This window comes from Bidens hawaiensis, unplaced genomic scaffold, assembly GCF_021521415.1.
Source record: "Bidens hawaiensis isolate Kalapana, Puna unplaced genomic scaffold, B.hawaiensis_p1.1 tig00030527_1, whole genome shotgun sequence".
In the NCBI taxonomy this organism is placed as follows: Eukaryota; Viridiplantae; Streptophyta; class Magnoliopsida; order Asterales; family Asteraceae; genus Bidens; species Bidens hawaiensis.
In genome coordinates, this window is record NW_027495092.1 from 59,058 (window position 1) to 82,385 (window position 23,328).

The following is a 23,328-nucleotide window of genomic DNA, read 5'->3' on the forward strand; positions in this document are numbered from 1 at the left end:
GGTGTGAAGACTAGGTTTGACCGTATGCGGACCCCACGTCATGGAGTCTTAGAGGTCAAATCTTAGATGAAGCTCATAAGTCAAGATACTCAATTCATCCAGGGGCTACAAAGATGTACCAAGATTTGAAGAGAGAATACTATTGGCCAGGGATGAAGAATGATGTAGTAGATTATGTTAGTAAGTGCTTAACTTGTTTACAAGTCAAGGCAGAGCATCAAAAGCCTTATGGAAAGATTCAACCAGAATGGAAATGGGAACACATCACCATGGATTTCATAACTAAGCTATCTCATACAGCTAAGCATCATGATATCATTTTGGTGATAGTGGATCGTTTGACCAAAAGTGCTCACTTTCTGCCTATACGAGAGGCCATCTCGTCAGAAACGTTAGCAAGTTTGTTCATCAAAGAGGTTGTATCTAAGCATGGAGTACCTTTATCAATCGTGTCTGATAGAGATACTCGGTTTACTTAGAGATTCTAGAAGAAGTTCCACGAAGCTATGGGAACGAGATTGAACATCAGTACGGCGTATCATCCTCAAACCTATGGACAGTCTGAAAGGAAGATCCAAACCCTTGAGGATATGCTACGTGCTTGTGTTTTAGACTTTGGAGGGAGTTGGGATGATCATCTGCATCTAGCAGAGTTCTCCTATAACAACTACTACCATTCAAGTATTGGTATGCCACCGTTTGAGATACTCTACGGTAGACGATGTAGAACCCCGGTGTGTTGGGGAGAGATTGGTCAGAAAGAGATGAGAAGCCTAGAAGTTGTGCAAGTAACTTCTTCAAAGTTCGATCAGATCAAACCAAGAATGAAAGATGCTCAATATCCTCAGAAGTCCTATGCTGATAAGCGGTGACAATGTGATGCTCAAGGTCTCGCCTTGGAATGGGAACATCCGTTTTAGAAAGAGGGGAAAGTTGAGTCCGAGGTACATTGGACAGTTTAAGATTATAGATCGTGTGGGTGAAGTGGCTTATAAGTTGGATTTGCCAGAAGAGTTAGAAAGAATTCATTCAACCTTCCATGTTTCTAATCTTAGAAAATGTCTAGCCGATGACACGTCTCATGTGCCATTAATGGACATTGAGGTTGATGAAAGGTTGAACTACATTGAACAACCAATAGAGATAGTTGATCGCAAGGGAAAGAAACTTCGTCACAAGGTTATACCCTTAGTGAAAGTGATATGGAAGCATCGCAAAGGATCGGACGCTACATGGGAAGCTGAGGATGAGATGCGCAAGTTTTACCCGAATTTTTTTATGTAATAGTTAGGTTTCGGGGACGAAACCTCTTTAAGGAGGGAAAACTTGTAACATCCCGTTTTCTAGTTTTGGTTAATAAATGAAAATACGAGTGATTATGAGTCGGGATAGTGTTGGGTTAAATGGATATGGGTTATGGACATGAGTTATAAAAGAAAGAAGGAAAGACCATGGGCTTAAGCCCATGATACATAATTATATAAGTCATAATTACCCATTTAATTTCACATCACACATATTCCATACACCACAAAAACACACACTTAAGATCTCTCTCTAATTTCTCACCTTTCTCTAGCCGAACCAAGATAGAAAACCGATCCCAATCCAAGGTAATAATAGTATGATGTTGTATGAACTTAAACCCTTAGATATTGTCACAAAACGACGAGCCGACACCGTTAAACCGTTTAAGTCACGAGATCCAGATGGAATCGGGTATAAACCGAACCTAAGATGAGCTTAGGGATCACCCTATCTCAGATCTGGATCGAACGGGGCGAAAAACGGTGAAAAACGAGTCAAACTCGTTTTTTCCGGCGAAACCGCGTTTTTTGTGGTGACGGCGCCGGAAATGGTACGAGAAAAAGGGGAATGTCAGAGAATATTTTGACATTCTCTGACCTAATCCTAGTTCGTTAACGGGGAGTTAACGAACTAGAGGTAATTCACTAGTTGATTCGTTAAATGAGGCATAACGAACTAGCTTTAGTTCGTATCCAATTCGTTAAGGGAAGAAGATAACGAATTACCCTTGATTCGTTATAGTCATTCGTCAAAAGAGATAACGAATTTGAAGATCCAATTTGCTACATGGACTGGTTCGCTATATGGACTGATTCGCTAGAGGGTCTAGTTCGTTATAAGGATCAATTTGTTAGAGGGTCCAGTTCGTTACAAGGACCAGTTCGTGATGATAAGTCAATTCGTTAAAGAACTGAGTAACGGACTGAAAGTTTAATAAAATGACAGAACAGTCCCTGGACTTATAAAAGAATGGTTTAATTACAAAGAAGCCCTTGAACTTTTTGAGTTAGCAAATTACAAAGAGCTCAACCCCAGCCAGGGGCTCTGCCCCTTGGACCCTGCTAGGGGCTGCCGCCCCTAGACCCCGCTATGAGGGGCGCTGCCCCCGGACCTCCGTTTGTTGTGGGTAATAATTAAACTAGAATCACGATATGAGCAGTGATAGTTAAATTGATACGTGTAATTGTTATACAGTTAGTCGGACACAGCTCAAGTAGGGAATAACTATTAACGGTGAACGTAACCGAGTTCAGATGAGTTTCTAGCCCCATTCCTTGTTATGATTTCGGGGCTGTGCGCATATTCGATGTGATTAGTTAATACACTTATCCTAAGCGATAAGTGTATGCCATATATGTATTATGTGAAATGTATGAATGATTTCTTGTCGGTATGTGAACGATCTTCGGATATTTCATATACCACCAAGAAATGGTTTGATTATATATGTTGTAGATGAAGAATGAATAATGTATGTACGTATGAAACTTACAATTATGTATATAGTAAAGTATGGTATGGAGGTATGGAAGAAAGGGTGACCAGATCCTAATAATATCCGAGGATGGAGGGTACCGGACCCTAATAATATCCGAGGATGGAGGTACTGGACCCTAATGATATCCGAGGATGAAGGGAGACCGGACCCTGATAATATCCGAGGATGGAGGGTATCGGACCCTAATAATATCCGAGGTATGTAGGGTGAAATGCCCTTTATAATGTAAGGTTAGCTATGAATGTGTATGAATGAATGAAGTACAGGTTATGTATGTAATGCATACATTCGGGCACGTATATGTGTATGTAAAGTAAGTTATGTGATTAACTAGAACTCACTCAGCGTAGCTGACTTTTAGTATGCACGCAGGTTAACAGATTTAGACAGCTGGTTTGAGATGAACACATGACAGGATTGAAGAGGCTGGCATCTGAAGATTGTCATGATGTTTTGAATGTTATAATTTATGCTATGTTTTAAAAGACAAATTATGGATAATTGTAACGAATGATTGATGTTTTATATTATTCTGTGAAAGTTTTAATTAACTCTGATATTTAGTACTACGTTTATGAGTATATCCAACGCCCAATGTAGGGCACCGGTAACGGGGCCTTACAGTACGAGGGGATTCAGGAAGAAATCACTGAACATATGCATATAAAATATATATATATATATATATATATATATATATATGATTATCTGTGCTAATGTGTATGAATACATGTACATATCTTGTCGTGATTAATATAAAATAAAAAAATATTATTTTTATTACTAAACCTTGTGCAGAAATATGTCAAGAGCTGCTGATCGTGCACCTTATGAGGTACCAATACGGCATGAGGAGGAAGAAGATCCAGAAGAAGAACCAGATGAGGAACTAGAGGAAGAGGAAGTAGATGAGATCTTAGGGGATGCAGGAGTTCCACGTGAGGTACCTACGGACCATCCTGATTTATCGGGCTACCAATGTGATAGTTATCCCCAAAGGGAATCACCTAGGCATTAGATCTAAGCCATTAGTGCTTACCATTACCCTGTTAGAGCTCCTAGATCCCCTACTTCACCTGCACACCATACTCCATTATCCACACCCACTCATAGGATCCTCCAGACAGCCCGTATGAGTGTACATCCACATGGGCACATCTTTTCCCCTACATGGGGTATACTTGCACCAGTTAGGAGCCACTCTTTTTGTCCAATTCAACATAGTTATGACTGTTAACTGACAAAGTCATAGAACACTCGGTATCAATAAACAGTATCAATCAACACAGACGAGAGATACATGGCAACATTTGGTATATGCAGCGGGGCGTGAGAGACTTACTGTAAGGCCCCGTTGCCGGTACCCTACATTGGACGTTGGATTTACTCATAAACACAGTTCTAAATGTCAGAGTTAATTAAAACTTTCGCGGAATATAAATCTTTTATTAAACATTACATATTAATTCATAAACATGTATTAAACGAACATTCTTGTCTTTCAAAATGAAACATTAATTTTAAAACATCATGAGTCTTCAGATGCCAGCCTCCTATTCTTCTGCCATGTGCCCCGCTCAAGCCAGCTGCCTCATGAGACTCACCTGCGTGCATACTAAAAGTCAGCTACACTGAGTGAGTTCTAGTTAATCAGGTAACATACAATACATTCACATACTTATACATACGCATCCGAAGATACATATTATATAGCTTACTTACCTTTTCTTTCATACACCCATAACTACATACTTTCTTTCTTTCTTTCTTTCTTTCTTTCTTTCTTTCCTTTCTTCCATTCTTTTACATTAAACCTTACTTTACATAATTAAACGTTTTAAAAAGCAGTACGCCCTACTGCCTCGAGTACTATTAGGGTCTGCTTCCCTTTCTGCCTCGAGTATTATTAGGGCCCGGTTTCCTTTCTGCCTCGCGAATTATTAGGGCTCGGTTCCCTTTCTGCCTCGCGAATTATTAGGGCTCGGTTCCCTTTCTGCCTCGAGTATTATTAGGGCTCGGTTCCCTTTCTTATATACAACCATACCATACCTTTCTATACATTCATAATTATGACTTTCATACATACATACATACACCATTCATACATCATATATATAACAATCATATCTATAAACTATCACTTGACGGTACATGCAATATCCGAATATCGTTCACGCACCGTCAAGCATTCATTCATACATAAATCATAAAAGGCATATAATTACCACTTAATATAAGTTTATTAACTAATCACATCGAGTATGCACACAGCCTTGAAAACATAACAAGGAATGGGGCTAGAAACTTACCTCGATCCTGTTATGCTCGCCGTTAACGGTTATTCCTTTCTTTAACTAGGCTCGGTTAACTGTACATTAATTACGTGTATAAATACTTGTTCTAATCATATTATTCATGTTTCAGTCAAATGGCTAAGTCTAATCAATTCTAATGGTCTTGTAAAGCATGGTTTTCCTAAGCATAGCCTTGTATACTTTTGTTCTCTAAGGGATTCGTATTCGAATACATTCATGTATTCGAACATGACTATTGTATTCGAATAGGTAGACCCCAACTGAGACTTGTATTCAAATGAATAAATTTGTATTCGGATGACTCTTCTATTTGAATATCTCTTATATTCGATTAGGAAATTAGTATAACCTCTGTCTTTCTTTCTTTGTTATATTCGAATAGAGCTGGTACACCAATACATAATTTATGCGATTTCCATATTGCATGCGATGTGTATATTGTATGCGAATATATAGGGTCTATGTGAGTATATGTATTGTATGCGAAAACATATTTTGTATTCTAACTGTCCCCAACATTCGAATTGGAATACATTGCATTCCTCTTCTTATCTTTCTTTCTTTCCTTGAACCATGAGTACTTGTATTCGAAACTTTGGTTTGTACTAGCATATACATTCTTATTCGAATAGGCAAGGTTTATACCATGTATTCCAAGGAGCATGTATTCAAATTCCACATGTATTCAAATGAACATGTGTCACACCCGGTCCATAGGCGGAAACAACCGGTGTGCGACTCATGAAAGGTTTTCGAGAGCGCGGTTAAGCAACAACTATATGATAAAATACATGAGGATTTCATTCATAATATAAGTTTTACAAAAATATCCATAAAAAGGTTTACATATAACATATTGAGATTTCACAGTTATGTCCTGCCGAAGGGAGATATAACCGTGAAAACTCCAAAATATAAAATCCTCATACATGAAATTTCCATAGTTAAACATAAAACCGTAGTGAGACACCGTGACCTCTCCACGTAGCTAAATACCTGAAAGACACGTAAAATAATTTAATCAGTATAAACTGAGTGAGTTCACAAGTTTTGTGACTCGATAAAATACTTTATAATATAATCCTCATAACGTCATGAATGCAGTATCCATGACTTGCAGTGTAACGTGAATACATGAGTTCGTAACCATTCCTTGACTATATATATATACACCATAAAGCCCCACATAACATCCCACGAGTCCACGAGGGAATAAATAAATCGGAAAACTAAGCACCCGTCTTATAAAGTGGCGCGACCACTTACGAGTGGGTTGGTCAGACCAGTAGTACTACCCGTAGAGTTCCTCGGCTATAGTTGCCTATAGTTTATGGTTACAATATATACCGGGGACTTTATGTACCATGAGCGCGCCAAATATCTCATGTACACGCACATTGTAAATCAAGATATACACCATGATAAAACATATTTAAACACGTGTCCCTCGCCCCGAAAACAGTTTAAAACATAGTGAAAATAGTGAAAATAGGGGCTGTGAGACTCACCTTAAATGAGGAATAATGTTCCGTTATACTTGGTGAGTTTCCTGTATTATATCGTATACGTATGCACTTCAGTACATAATATATAACTATTAATACTTAGCCCGATACATACTTATGAGGTGACGGTATATATGTATACTTTTTATACATTAGCGATACGGACGTTAGACAACGTCTTATACTTGTTATGTATTTCCGTTATATCCTCTTTATATATATATCCTCCGAGCATTAGGGAATGCTCGATACAAATTATTCGTCGGTAATCATGACGTTCGTGACATGCTTTAGCCTAATAGGTTTTGGAGCTCTCATCGTTAGTCCCCAGGTAGGTAACGGGCCCATCTATGATATATTCAGTTACCAGCCTAGACAGGACGTCCCGACTACCGGCACCTCCACCCTTCCAGTTACTCGCAATGTCCATCACAAAAACCCGTATTTTATATTTATACGTATGGCACATATATAGGAATATATGTGTATTAATTTTATATATCATTTCCTCATGTATACGATAAGTATTATTAGTATTTTCGTCTTCGTAACATATAGTTATCACATCCTTTGTTTTTATAACATTATACATGGGTATTTATATTTTCATTTGCGTATATAGGAATATACGTGTACCTTGTATTTTACCCGTACAATCATCGTTATTTTATTTCCAAGACTTGATGCAAGGATTGCACCTTATGTTTAATGTGCACTTTTATTTATACTTTTATCTTTATTACTAGTACTCATATTTTATCATTATTATTATTATTACTATTATTATTACTATTATTATTTTTACTTTTATGACAAACCCGATACGGTTTTTAATACGTTAGTTATACCCTTTTTAAAGTTTAACATAACCAAAATTCCATCTTTACATTTATATCATCTTGTTTATTTATAAGTGGGTTTTACTACTCAAGATCATTTTTACCTTAACTAGGTGTTCTATTAACCTTAACCTTCCTTAAACACCCTTTAAATCCTTTATATCTTTTACTTAACATGATTTATCCTTAATTATATGTCATTTCAACACACTTCAAGTTTATGTTTATGTCTAATCACCTCATTATGTATATGTATCTTAGGCTTAGTCCATGTTTTTCTACTAAACATTATATGGCATTAGTACCTTGGGAATGTCGGTTTTTGAGCGATTTAAGACGAGATCCAAGTTCCTTGACGTTAACCACGATGTTAAGAGTCTACAATATGTTCAAATAACATGAAATAGGTGGATTAGGGTCAAGTAAAATGATGAGACCGTGGCTGGACAGAATCTGTGTTTTTCCAGCCACCATAAACTGTTACAACTCGAGTTTTCGGCTTACCTAATGCTGAAATGAAGCCGGAAATGGATGTTCAAAAGGTGGTTCGTGATCCTTGCGAGTTTCCTTGGATTCCTAAACAAGAATCACCCAAAAATACCAAGTGGTTTGTGAGATATGAACAAAAGAAGAGAGGGGGGTACTGCTGGAAAAATGCAGTTTCCAGTAGTGACCTTTGAAGGTTTAAAGCTTCTTACCGAGTCTTCCGGGAAGATATCCGTTCAAGGCTTTCTACCACGGTTTAAGGATTTCTTCTAGCTTTCCAACGATATATAGGGTTCAAGATGTTCAGAGCAGCATTATAGAGAAAACGGGTTGCAAAGAGGCGGCTGTGGTGGTGCTCTGCTGCTGCCTTCGGCCGAGAGAAGAAGAGGTTGGTTTGGAGCTATGTTTCTTGAGTTTGTGTGTGGTGTTTTCCATCCAAGTACTTGGTCTTATTTATAGGAAAACACAAGGGAACACATCCCTTGGTTTGGGGGATTATAATCTTATCAAATCAAGTGCAATAGTGATCAAAGTATGGTGTTTATTGTTGTTTATTTGAGGGAATGGGGGAGGCGGCCATAGGGAATGGTTAGGAAGATTTTTTCTTGATCATGTAGTACATTCACAATTATGATGTTGAAGATGATGATGATACATGATCATGATACATATGGATGCATGGATAATGGTTTATAAGATTTAATGTGGTGTTTGTTCCTTGTACATTAAAACTGAATGGGAAGAGGTTGGGGTTCGGCTTTGGGTTGCAAAGGGAAGGTATTATGGTCATTTAATAAATATATTGGTTGTCCAAATGTAGTGCTAAGTTCAATCTTGGTTCGGGTCTTAAGTGGATAGTCGTTAGGACGAGTTGATCATCGAGTAAACAAGTTATGGAATTTATATTGGACTTGGGTATTATGAGCTTCTCTTAATTTATTTGGTCACCTATAAAGTATTATAGATGGTATGGAACCCGGTATTTATTTCGGTTCCCGGTATGATGTATATTTAAATTTAGCCCGGAGTTATATTCGGTTAAATAGTGCTCCATATTGTAATCTTTCATGGATTGTTTAAATTATTAACTTCATATTATTTTGACTAGTATACCTTTAATTCCTTCATAGTTTCATATCTTGGTCGTCTCACTGTATAATGTATCATTGATTTGGCCGGTTCAGCGACTATATTCTATTATTTAAACGTTTATGGCGTTTTGGTCCAAATTAGGGAATTAGGACATTACTGGGCATGGTCTTACCATTACCCCTTATATTGGATCATAGATATATATTTAGCTTGATATATTTGTCACCTCTAAACTATTACTGGGCTATCTTCATCATATAGCCGTTCTCATTGGCACTTTATACAATCCTATAGGCATTAACGACTGTTCTCGTCCACATTTCAAGTATACTATGGTTTATACCTCATATAAATTATATAAATGACACGTAATTTTGATCAATTATAAAGATTAAAGAATATGGAAAATTACCGGGTGTCACATTCTCCCCCTGTTGGAAGAATTTCGTCCCGAAATTTGTTGTTAGTTATCCGTTATAGTTGGGTCCGGGAAAAGGTGTGGGTACTTCTTTCGAATTTGATCTTCTCTTTCCCAGGTAAACTCGGGTCCTCTTTTAGATTTCCGCTGTACCTTCACTAACTTAATCCGACTTCTTCGTAGTTTTTGTTCTTTCCAGTCGGTAACGGCTATCGGTTCTTCAACAAAATGTAATTGTTCGTCAATATGTACTTCGTCTAGGGGTACGATTAAAGATTCATCGGATAGACACTTTTTAAGGTTCGACACATGGAATGTGTCATGTACCCCGTTAAGTTCTTCAGGTAGCTTCAACTTATAGGCCACGGGACCTATCCTTTCCAGGATCTCAAATGGTCCGGTATATCTTGGGTTGAGCTTGCCCCGCTTTCCAAACCTCGGAACTCCTTTCCATGGCGAGACCTTTAAAAGAACTTTATCTCCCACTTGGAATTCAAAAGGCTTGCGTCTCACATCCGCATAACTTTTCTGTCGATCGCGGGCCGTTTTCAGTCGTTCTTTTATTTGAAATATCTTGTCAGTAGTTTCTTGAATTAGTTCGGGACCCGTCATTTGTCTATCGCCTATTTCCGCCCAGCACAAGGGCGACCTACACTTACGACCATACAAAGCTTCGAACGGTGCAGCCTTTATGCTCGTGTGGTAGCTATTATTATATGAAAATTCCACCAAAGGAAGGTGAACATCCCAGCTACCACCAAAATCAATTGCACACGCTCTTAGCATATCTTCCAATGTTTGTATAGTTCGCTCGCTTTGGCCGTCAGTCTGGGGATGGTAGGCGGTACTCATATCTAATCGCGTGCCCAAAGCTTTTTGTAACGACTTCCAAAAATGAGACGTAAATCGACTGTCGCGGTCGGAAATAATCGAGACTGGGACTCCATGTCTTGACACGATCTCTTTTATATATAGTCTAGCTAACCGCTCCATCTTATCCGTTTCTTTGATAGCTAAGAAATGCGCGGATTTGGTTAGCCGGTCGACTATCACCCATATGGTGTCATAACCACCTGGAGTCCTAGGTAACTTCGTAATGAAATCCATCGAGATTTGTTCCCATTTCCACATGGGAATCTCGGGCTGTTGTAATAATCCAGAAGGTTTCTGATATTCCGCCTTGACTTTTGCGCAAGTTAAACATTTTCCCACATAATTTGCTATATCACCCTTAAGATTAGGCCACCAGCAGTATCCCTTTACATCTTTATACATTTTATCTGCACCGGGGTGCACGGAATACTTCGTCTTGTGGGCTTCATCAAGTATTCTTTCACGTAATCCTCCCTTGAGAGGAACCCATATTCGGTTGACAAAGTACAGGGTACCGTCTTCTTTGGATTCTAAGTTGTCAACCATACCACGGAGACCCTCGTCTTTGATATTATCAGGCTTCAAAGCTTCTCGTTGGGCTTCGTGGATAAGGGTGGTGAGGTTCGTACTTATAGTTAGCCTAAGACTTTAACACGTGATGTCTTCACCCTTTCTTTCATGCTTAAAGCGTCTGCTACAACGTTCGCCTTTCCAGGGTGGTACTTGATTACACAATCATAATCATTCAATAATTCAACCCACCGTCGTTGCCTCATGTTTAATTCTTTTTGATCAAATATATGTTGTAGGCTTTTATGATCGGTGTAGATTGTGCAATGGGTGCCGTATAAGTAATGACGCCATATCTTAAGTGCAAACACCACTGCGCCCAATTCCAAATCGTGAGTGGTGTAATTTTTCTCGTGCACTTTGAGTTGTCGTGACGCATACGCGATGACTTGATTTCTTTGCATAAGGACACAACCAAGTCCTTGATGCGAAGCATCGCAATAAACTACGAAGTCATCCATCCCTTCTGGTAAGGCTAGAATAGGTGCACTGCAAAGTTTCTGTTTTGGCAACTGGAACGCCTTTTCTTGTTTATCTCCCCAATTAAACGACTTATCTTTCTGTGTGAGCGCAGTAAGGGGTTGTGCTATCTTCGAGAAATTTTCAATAAACCGTCGATAGTAGCCTGCCAGACCTAAAAATTGTCGTATTTCCGTCGGCGTCTTTGGCACTTCCCAGGTTTTAATGGCCTCTACTTTTGAAGGGTCAACATGAATTCCCTTCTCGTTGACGACATGGCCTAAAAAGTGTACTTCTCTTAGCCAAAAATCACACTTTGAAAACTTTGCATACAACTTCTCCTTTCTCAACAATTCTAAAATCAATCGAAGGTGTTGCTCGTGCTCTTCTTCGGTTCGGGAATAAATTAATATGTCATCTATAAACACTATCACGAACATGTCAAGGTAAGGTTTGCACACTCGATTTATTAAGTCCATGAACACGGCAGGTGCGTTCGTTAGCCCAAAAGGCATGACTAGAAATTCATAATGACCATACCTCGTTCGGAACGCAGTCTTTGGTACATCGTCCTCGTGTATCTTCAGCTGATGGTACCCGGATCGTAGATCTACCTTGGAATAGAAACTAGATCCCTGTAATTGGTCAAACAAATCATCAATCCTCGGTAAAGGGTACCGATTTTTGATGGTCAGTTTGTTAAGTTCCCTGTAATCAATACACATACGGAACGAACCGTCTTTCTTCTTGACAAATAGTACCGGGGCTCCCCAAGGTGAGTAGCTCGGGCGTATGAAACCCTTGTCTAGTAGCTCCTGTAATTGATTCGATAGTTCTCGCATTTCCGAGGGAGCTAATCGATAAGGTGCTCGCGCTACTGGTGCAGCTCCTGGTACTAGATCGATTCGAAACTCCACTTGTCTTTGAAGTGGTAACCCTGGTAGATCTTCTGGAAAGACATCGGGGAAATCTCTTACTATAGGTATACTTTCTATCTTCCTTTCTTCATCCTTCTTCTCCACCACGTGGGCTAAGAAAGCTTGACACTTCTTTCGCAAGCACTTTCGTGCTTTCATACACGAAATTAACTTCATCACAGTGCCAGGTCTTTCTCCTTGAATAGTCAGCGTTTCACCACTTGCCAAGGGTATGCGGATTTGCTTGTCATAACAATTAACTTCAGCATGGTTCTTTGCTAACCAATCCATGCCTAAAACGACATCAAAACTTCCTAAATCTATCGGCAACAGATCTACGTTAAATTCATGTTCTCCCATCACTAGTACGCAACTTTCCACTATATCGTCTGATCGTAACTGTTTGCCATTAGCTAATTCTATAGTATAGGGCGTTGCTAATTTACTAGGTGCTAAACCAAGTAGGTCTTTAAATTCAGTGGATATAAAACTTAAATCCGCACCAGTATCAAATAACACAGACGCATAGTGGTTGTTAAGTAGGAACATACCAGTGACGACATTTGGGTCTTCCTTAGCTTCACCCGCCCCGATAACAAAAGCCCTAGCTTGAGCTGTATTCTTCATCTGCGGACAGTTCTTGATAAAATGACCCGTATTTCCGCACCCATAACAAGCTCGTGGTGTCGTTTTCCCCGGTTCTTGCTTCACAACTACTGCACTATTCTTAATTCTACACTTAGCTTCCACATGTCCTCTCTTGTGACAATGCTTACACACAATACTTGAGCAGTCACCAACATGATAATACTTGCATTTGTCACACCACGGGTTTGACCCGCTATACGTCTTCCGTGGTTGATCCGTGGTCTGGGCGGCATACACTTTCACAGTTTCTTGTTTCTTGACAGGGGGTTCTTTGGAACTAGACCCTTGATTACGAGAGGCCCAGCTCCTCTTGTTATTGTTATGGCGGCTGTTGCCGCGTTGGGAGAATGGTTGGCTTGCTTCCTTCTGAGTTGGCTTTCCTAGGGTGCCAGCTCGTACTGCATCTTCTGTCAGACTCAGACCTAGTTCAACAGCCTCGGCCATGGTCGCAGGCCTAGTGGCCGTGATTGGTCCCCTGATAACTGTTGCTAATCCCCAGATGTACCTTTCAACTCTCTTTTCTTCAGTGGTGGCCATATGAGGAACTATTCGGCATAGCTCGTGAAATCGCGTGTTATATGCTGTGATGTCGGCTCCCTTCATGGTGAGCGTCCAGAACTCATTTTCCAACTTCTGCATCTCAGTCCTTGGGCAATATTTCTTTTCCATCATCTCCTTTAACTCTTTCCAGGTCTTGCCATAGGCCACGTCTCGGCCTAGGGTTTGTACTTGTAAATTCCACCACGATAGGGCTTCATCTTGAAACATACATGTCACGTACAACACTTTCTGTTTTTCTGTGCATCCACTGATTGCTATCACAGATTCTGTCTTCTCGATCCAACGGATAACTCCTATGGCTCCTTCCGTTCCCTTAAAGGACCACGGTTTGCATGTCATGAAAGTTTTGTAGGAACATCCTCGTTCCTCACCGCCAGTCTCTGGAGCTACATTTTCAGTGTTTGCGGAATTCCTTCGTTCTTGACTTGAGTCGCACCTACTGGGTTCGTAGGCGGCTATCGCTTGCGCTATGACTTCTTGTAATTGCGCAGGTGTATTAGGTAAACTGTCGTTCCTTCTCCTTGGCATTTTCCTTCAAGTTGAGATTAAGAAGGATCGGTTAGTATTGGCATCACGCTCGTATGTAAGTAGTTGTAGGGTTCGATACTTATTACATTCACACCCATATATTTGCTTATAGTCATACTTATTAATCATATACTCGCATACATAGATTTTATTATTACATCTCATTATACCACATCGTATACTCATACTCATATATCATAATCATAACTTCATTACATCAAAAGATTTGATTACATAAGTTTATGTTTAAGTCTACTACAAACTCCTACAACATACAAGCGTTTTGCCAAAAGATCGGATCGTAGTCCGTAATATATTACTTCCCATACATATGATTACTACCCGCTAACACTAGTCTATAGTCGCTTCATGGCATCGGTGGTGGCGGTGGTGGAAACACGTCTCCCAAAAAGGCTTGAATTGTCTTAACCTCATTTTCCAATTTCATCACCCTTCGTTCGGCGGCAGCGGCCCGCCTCGCTCCCACATCAGCTAAGTGCAATGCATCTCTTACCATATGCTCCAACTTTAGCACTCTCATCCTTGCGTCCGAGATCAAGTCATAGTAGTTATCAAGGCGGAGACTGGTCTCACAGCCTTGCCTTTCACGCTCTCCATAAACACCTCGACCCTCTGCTCCCAATCCATGAGCCATTCATCAAGGGCCTTACTCTCAGCCTCGGCGGCTGCTGCGGTCGGTGGTACGGGGACCTCTGTATCATCGGAGGTAGCGCGCCCTTGGGGGCGTGAGGACTCGCCTACCTCATGTATAGTCCGGGGCACCTCATCGTCGGAGTCCGTGGCATACCTTTTCAGCCCGTCGGCTCGTATCTCCTCGGAGGGCACTGCAGCCAGCTCCTCCATCTCCTCAAGGTCGTCGTCGTCATAAGTTACCTTGTCGTCCTCATCGAGCCTGATTACCTCGGTAGGCTCGTCATCGGAGATCTCTATAGGATCATCAGGAATTGGAACAACGTCGCTCATATGGACACTGCTGCTATCAGTGTTAGAGTCAGAGCTGGAGTCGGAGTCAGTGATGGCTAGGCCATGATATGGATCATTGTTCGGGAAGGCCATCGCTGAAAGGATTAAGGTTTAATTAGTGATAATATCGCTTTTTTTTTTTTTTTCTTTTTTTTTTCTATCCCTTATTTTGGTCATTCCTATACTAGACCATTAGTTGCGATAAAGGTGTCGTGAAGACACGTGCACTCTCGTGTAATGCAAGTTTTGAAAACATGTCATGCATGAAAAACGTTTTCATGAGGGAGTCTAAGGGGTTATAGCCTAGACTCAGGGTTGAATCCTAGTTCGCTATAACCTTGGCTCTGATACCAGTCTGTCACACCCGGTCCATAGGCGGAAACAACCGGTGTGCGACTCATGAAAGGTTTTCGAGAGCGCGGTTAAGCAACAACTATATGATAAAATACATGAGGATTTCATTCATAATATAAGTTTTACAAAAATATCCATAAAAAGGTTTACATATAACATATTGAGATTTCACAGTTATGTCCTGCCGAAGGGAGATATAACCGTGAAAACTCCAAAATATAAAATCCTCATACATGAAATTTCCATAGTTAAACATAAAACCGTAGTGAGACACCGTGACCTCTCCACGTAGCTAAATACCTGAAAGACACGTAAAATAATTTAATCAGTATAAACTGAGTGAGTTCACAAGTTTTGTGACTCGATAAAATACTTTATAATATAATCCTCATAACGTCATGAATGCAGTATCCATGACTTGCAGTGTAACGTGAATACATGAGTTCGTAACCATTCCTTGACTATATATATACACCATAAAGCCCCACATAACATCCCACGAGTCCACGAGGGAATAAATAAATCGGAAAACTAAGCACCCGTCTTATAAAGTGGCGCGACCACTTACGAGTGGGTTGGTCAGACCAGTAGTACTACCCGTAGAGTTCCTCGGCTATAGTTGCCTATAGTTTATGGTTACAATATGTAATAGTTAGGTTTCGGGGACGAAACCTCTTTAAGGAGGGAAAACTTGTAACATCCCGTTTTCTAGTTTTGGTTAATAAATGAAAATACGAGTGATTATGAGTCGGGAAAGTGTTGGGTTAAATGGATATGGGTTATGGACATGAGTTATAAAAGAAAGAAGGAAAGACCATGGGCTTAAGCCCATGATACATAATTATATAAGTCATAATTACCTATTTAATTTCACATCACACATATTCCATACACCACAAAAACACACACTTAAGATCTCTCTCTAATTTCTCACCTTTCTCTAGCCGAACCAAGATAGAAAACCGATCCCAATCCAAGGTAATAATAGTATGATGTTGTATGAACTTAAACCCTTAGATATTGTCACAAAACGACGAGCCGACACCGTTAAACCGTTTAAGTCACGAGATCCGGATGGAATCGGGTATAAACCGAACCTAAGATGAGCTTAGGGATCACCCTATCTCAGATCTGGATCGAACGGGGCGAAAAACGGTGAAAAACGAGTCAAACTCGTTTTTCCGGCGAAACCGCGTTTTTTGTGGTGACGGCGCCGGAAATGGTACGAGAAAAAGGGGAATGTCAGAGAATATTTTGACATTCTCTGACCTAATCCTAGTTCGTTAACGGGGAGTTAACGAACTAGAGGTAATTCACTAGTTGATTCGTTAAATGAGGCATAACGAACTAGCTTTAGTTCGTATCCAATTCGTTAAGGGAAGAAGATAACGAATTACCCTTGATTAGTTATAGTCATTCGTCAAAAGAGATAACGAATTTGAAGATCCAATTTGCTACATGGACTGGTTCGCTATATGGACTGATTCGCTAGAGGGTCTAGTTCGTTATAAGGATCAATTTGTTAGAGGGTCCAGTTCGTTACAAGGACCAGTTCGTGATGATAAGTCAATTCGTTAAAGAACTGAGTAACGGACTGAAAGTTTAATAAAATGACAGAACAGTCCCTGGACTTATAAAAGAATGGTTTAATTACAAAGAAGCCCTTGAACTTTTTGAGTTAGCAAATTACAAAGAGCTCAACCCCAGCCAGGGGCTCTGCCCCTTGGACCCTGCTAGGGGCTGCCGCCCCTAGACCCCGCTATGAGGGGCGCTGCCCCCGGACCTCCGTTTGTTGTGGGTAATAATTAAACTAGAATCACGATATGAGCAGTGATAGTTAAATTGATACGTGTAATTGTTATACAGTTAGTCGGACACAGCTCAAGTAGGGAATAACTATTAACGGTGAACGTAACCGAGTTCAGATGAGTTTCTAGCCCCATTCCTTGTTATGATTTCGGGGCTCTGCGCATATTCGATGTGATTAGTTAATACACTTATCCTAAGCGATAAGTGTATGCCATATATGTATTATGTGAAATGTATGAATGATTTCTTGTCGGTATGTGAACGATCTTCGGATATTTCATATACCACCAAGAAATGGTTTGATTATATATGTTGTAGATGAAGAATGAATAATGTATGTACGTATGAAACTTACAATTATGTATATAGTAAAGTATGGTATGGAGGTATGGAAGAAAGGGTGACCAGATCCTAATAATATCCGAGGATGGAGGGTACCGGACCCTAATAATATCCGAGGATGGAGGTACTGGACCCTAATGATATCCGAGGATGAAGGGAGACCGGACCCTGATAATATCCGAGGATGGAGGGTATCGGACCCTAATAATATCCGAGGTATGTAGGGTGAAATGCCCTTTATAATGTAAGGTTAGCTATGAATGTGTATGAATGAATGAAGTACAGGTTATGTATGTAATGCATACCTTCGGGCACGTATATGTGTATGTAAAGTAAGTTATGTGATTAACTAGAACTCACTCAGCGTAGCTGACTTTTAGTATGCACGCAGGTTAACAGATTTAGACAGCTGGTTTGAGATGAACACATGACAGGATTGAAGAGGCTGGCATCTGAAGATTGTCATGATGTTTTGAATGTTATAATTTATGCTATGTTTTAAAAGACAAATTATGGATAATTGTAACGAATGATTGATGTTTTATATTATTCTGTGAAAGTTTTAATTAACTCTGATATTTAGTACTACGTTTATGAGTATATCCAACGCCCAATGTAGGGCACCGGTAACGGGGCCTTACAGTACGAGGGGATTCAGGAAGAAATCACTGAACATATGCATATAATATATATATATATATATATATATATATGATTATCTGTGCTAATGTGTATGAATACATGTACATATCTTGTCGTGATTAATATAAAATAAAAAAATATTATTTTTATTACTAAACCTTGTGCAGAAATATGTCAAGAGCTGCTGATCGTGCACCTTATGAGGTACCAATACGGCATGAGGAGGAAGAAGATCCAGAAGAAGAACCAGATGAGGAACTAGAGGAAGAGGAAGTAGATGAGATCTTAGGGGATGCAGGAGTTCCACGTGAGGTACCTACGGACCATCCTGATTTATCGGGCTACCAATGTGATAGTTATCCCCAAAGGGAATCACCTAGGCATTAGATCTAAGCCATTAGTGCTTACCATTACCCTGTTAGAGCTCCTAGATCCCCTACTTCACCTGCACACCATACTCCATTATCCACACCCACTCATAGGATCCTCCAGACAGCCCGTATGAGTGTACATCCACATGGGCACATCTTTTCCCCTACATGGGGTATACTTGCACCAGTTAGGAGCCACTCTTTTTGTCCAATTCAACATAGTTATGACTGTTAACTGACAAAGTCATAGAACACTCGGTATCAATAAACAGTATCAATCAACACAGACGAGAGATACATGGCAACATTTGGTATATGCAGCGGGGCGTGAGAGACTTACTGTAAGGCCCCGTTGCCGGTACCCTACATTGGACGTTGGATTTACTCATAAACACAGTTCTAAATGTCAGAGTTAATTAAAACTTTCGCGGAATATAAATCTTTTATTAAACATTACATATTAATTCATAAACATGTATTAAACGAACATTCTTGTCTTTCAAAATGAAACATTAATTTTAAAACATCATGAGTCTTCAGATGCCAGCCTCCTATTCTTCTGCCATGTGCCCCGCTCAAGCCAGCTGCCTCATGAGACTCACCTGCGTGCATACTAAAAGTCAGCTACACTGAGTGAGTTCTAGTTAATCAGGTAACATACAATACATTCACATACTTATACATACGCATCCGAAGATACATATTATATAGCTTACTTACCTTTTCTTTCATACACCCATAACTACATACTTTCTTTCTTTCTTTCTTTCTTTCTTTCTTTCTTTCTTTCCTTTCTTCCATTCTTTTACATTAAACCTTACTTTACATAATTAAACGTTTTAAAAAGCAGTACGCCCTACTGCCTCGAGTACTATTAGGGTCTGCTTCCCTTTCTGCCTCGAGTATTATTAGGGCCCGGTTTCCTTTCTGCCTCACGAATTATTAGGGCTCGGTTCCCTTTCTGCCTCGCGAATTATTAGGGCTCGGTTCCCTTTCTGCCTCGAGTATTATTAGGGCTCGGTTCCCTTTCTTATATACAACCATACCATACCTTTCTATACATTCATAATTATGACTTTCATACATACATACATACACCATTCATACATCATATATATAACAATCATATCTATAAACTATCACTTGACGGTACATGCAATATCCGAATATCGTTCACGCACCGTCAAGCATTCATTCATACATAAATCATAAAAGGCATATAATTACCACTTAATATAAGTTTATTAACTAATCACATCGAGTATGCACACAGCCTTGAAAACATAACAAGGAATGGGGCTAGAAACTTACCTCGATCCTGTTATGCTCGCCGTTAACGGTTATTCCTTTCTTTAACTAGGCTCGGTTAACTGTACATTAATTACGTGTATAAATACTTGTCCTAATCATATTATTCATGTTTCAGTCAAATGGCTAAGTCTAATCAATTCTAATGGTCTTGTAAAGCATGGTTTTCCTAAGCATAGCCTTGTATACTTTTGTTCTCTAAGGGATTCGTATTCGAATACATTCATGTATTCGAACATGACTATTGTATTCGAATAGGTAGACCCCAACTGAGACTTGTATTCAAATGAATAAATTTGTATTCGGATGACTCTTCTATTTGAATATCTCTTATATTCGATTAGGAAATTAGTATAACCTCTGTCTTTCTTTCTTTGTTATATTCGAATAGAGCTGGTACACCAATACATAATTTATGCGATTTCCATATTGCATGCGATGTGTATATTGTATGCGAATATATAGGGTCTATGTGAGTATATGTATTGTATGCGAAAACATATTTTGTATTCTAACTGTCCCCAACATTCGAATTGGAATACATTGCATTCCTCTTCTTATCTTTCTTTCTTTCCTTGAACCATGAGTACTTGTATTCGAAACTTTGGTTTGTACTAGCATATACATTCTTATTCGAATAGGCAAGGTTTATACCATGTATTCCAAGGAGCATGTATTCAAATTCCACATGTATTCAAATGAACATGTGTCACACCCGGTCCATAGGCAGAAACAACCGGTGTGCGACTCATGAAAGGTTTTCGAGAGCGCGGTTAAGCAACAACTATATGATAAAATACATGAGGATTTCATTCATAATATAAGTTTTACAAAAATATCCATAAAAAGGTTTACATATAACATATTGAGATTTCACAGTTATGTCCTGCCGAAGGGAGATATAACCGTGAAAACTCCAAAATATAAAATCCTCATACATGAAATTTCCATAGTTAAACATAAAACCGTAGTGAGACACCGTGACCTCTCCACGTAGCTAAATACCTGAAAGACACGTAAAATAATTTAATCAGTATAAACTGAGTGAGTTCACAAGTTTTGTGACTCGATAAAATACTTTATAATATAATCCTCATAACGTCATGAATGCAGTATCCATGACTTGCAGTGTAACGTGAATACATGAGTTCGTAACCATTCCTTGACTATATATATACACCATAAAGCCCCACATAACATCCCACGAGTCCACGAGGGAATAAATAAATCGGAAAACTAAGCACCCGTCTTATAAAGTGGCGCGACCACTTACGAGTGGGTTGGTCAGACCAGTAGTACTACCCGTAGAGTTCCTCGGCTATAGTTGCCTATAGTTTATGGTTACAATATATACCGGGGACTTTATGTACCATGAGCGCGCCAAATATCTCATGTACACGCACATTGTAAATCAAGATATACACCATGATAAAACATATTTAAACACGTGTCCCTCGCCCCGAAAACAGTTTAAAACATAGTGAAAATAGTGAAAATAGGGGCTGTGAGACTCACCTTAAATGAGGAATAATGTTCCGTTATACTTGGTGAGTTTCCTGTATTATATCGTATACGTATGCACTTCAGTACATAATATATAACTATTAATACTTAGCCCGATACATACTTATGAGGTGACGGTATATATGTATACTTTTTATACATTAGCGATACGGACGTTAGACAACGTCTTATACTTGTTATGTATTTCCGTTATATCCTCTTTATATATATATCCTCCGAGCATTAGGGAATGCTCGATACAAATTATTCGTCGGTAATCATGACGTTCGTGACATGCTTTAGCCTAATAGGTTTTGGAGCTCTCATCGTTAGTCCCCAGGTAGGTAACGGGCCCATCTATGATATATTCAGTTACCAGCCTAGACAGGACGTCCCGACTACCGGCACCTCCACCCTTCCAGTTACTCGCAATGTCCATCACAAAAACCCGTATTTTATATTTATACGTATGGCACATATATAGGAATATATGTGTATTAATTGTATATATCATTTCCTCATGTATACGATAAGTATTATTAGTATTTTCGTATTCGTAACATATAGTTATCACATCCTTTTTTTTTATAACATTATACATGGGTATTTATATTTTCATTTGCGTATATAGGAATATACGTGTACCTTGTATTTTACCCGTACAATCATCGTTATTTTTATTTCCAAGACTTGATGCAAGGATTGCACCTTATGTTTAATGTGCACTTTTATTTATACTTTTATCTTTATTACTAGTACTCATATTTTATCATTATTATTATTATTATTATTACTATTATTATTACTATTATTATTTTTACTTTTATGACAAACCCGATACGGTTTTTAATACGTTAGTTATACCCTTTTTAAAGTTTAACATAACCAAAATTCCATCTTTACATTTATATCATCTTGTTTATTTATAAGTGGGTTTTACTACTCAAGATCATTTTTACCTTAACTAGGTGTTCTATTAACCTTAACCTTCCTTAAACACCCTTTAAATCCTTTATATCTTTTACTTAACATGATTTATCCTTAATTATATGTCATTTCAACACACTTCAAGTTTATGTTTATGTCTAATCACCTCATTATGTATATGTATCTTAGGCTTAGTCCATGTTTTTCTACTAAACATTATACGGCATTAGTACCTTGGGAATGTCGGTTTTTGAGCGATTTAAGACGAGATCCATGTTCCTTGACGTTAACCACGATGTTAAGAGTCTACAATATGTTCAAATAACATGAAATAGGTGGATTAGGGTCAAGTAAAATGATGAGACCGTGGCTGGACAGAATCTGTGTTTTTCCAGCCACCATAAACTGTTACAACTCGAGTTTTCGGCTTACCTAATGCTGAAATGAAGCCGGAAATGGATGTTCAAAAGGTGGTTCGTGATCCTTGCGAGTTTCCTTGGATTCCTAAACAAGAATCACCCAAAAATACCAAGTGGTTTGTGAGATATGAACAAAAGAAGGGGGGGTGGGTACTGCTGGAAAAATGCAGTTTCCAGTAGTGACCTTTGAAGGTTCAAAGCTTCTTACCGAGTCTTCCGGGCAGAGATCCGTTCAAGGCTTTCTACCACGGTTTAAGGATTTCTTCTAGCTTTCCAACGATATATAGGGTTCAAGATGTTCAGAGCAGCATTATAGAGAAAACGGGTTGCAAAGAGGCGGCTGTGGTGGTGCTCTGCTGCTGCCTTCGGCCGAGAGAAGAAGAGGTTGGTTTGGAGCTATGTTTCTTGAGTTTGTGTGTGGTGTTTTCCATCCAAGTACTTGGTCTTATTTATAGGAAAACCGAAGGGAACACATCCCTTGGTTTTGGGGATTATAATCTTATCAAATCAAGTGCAATAGTGATCAAAGTATGGTGTTTATTGTTGTTTATTTGAGGGAATGGGGGAGGCGGCCATAGGGAATGGTTAGGAAGATTTTTGCTTGATCATGTAGTACATTCACAATTATGATGTTGATGATGATGATGATACA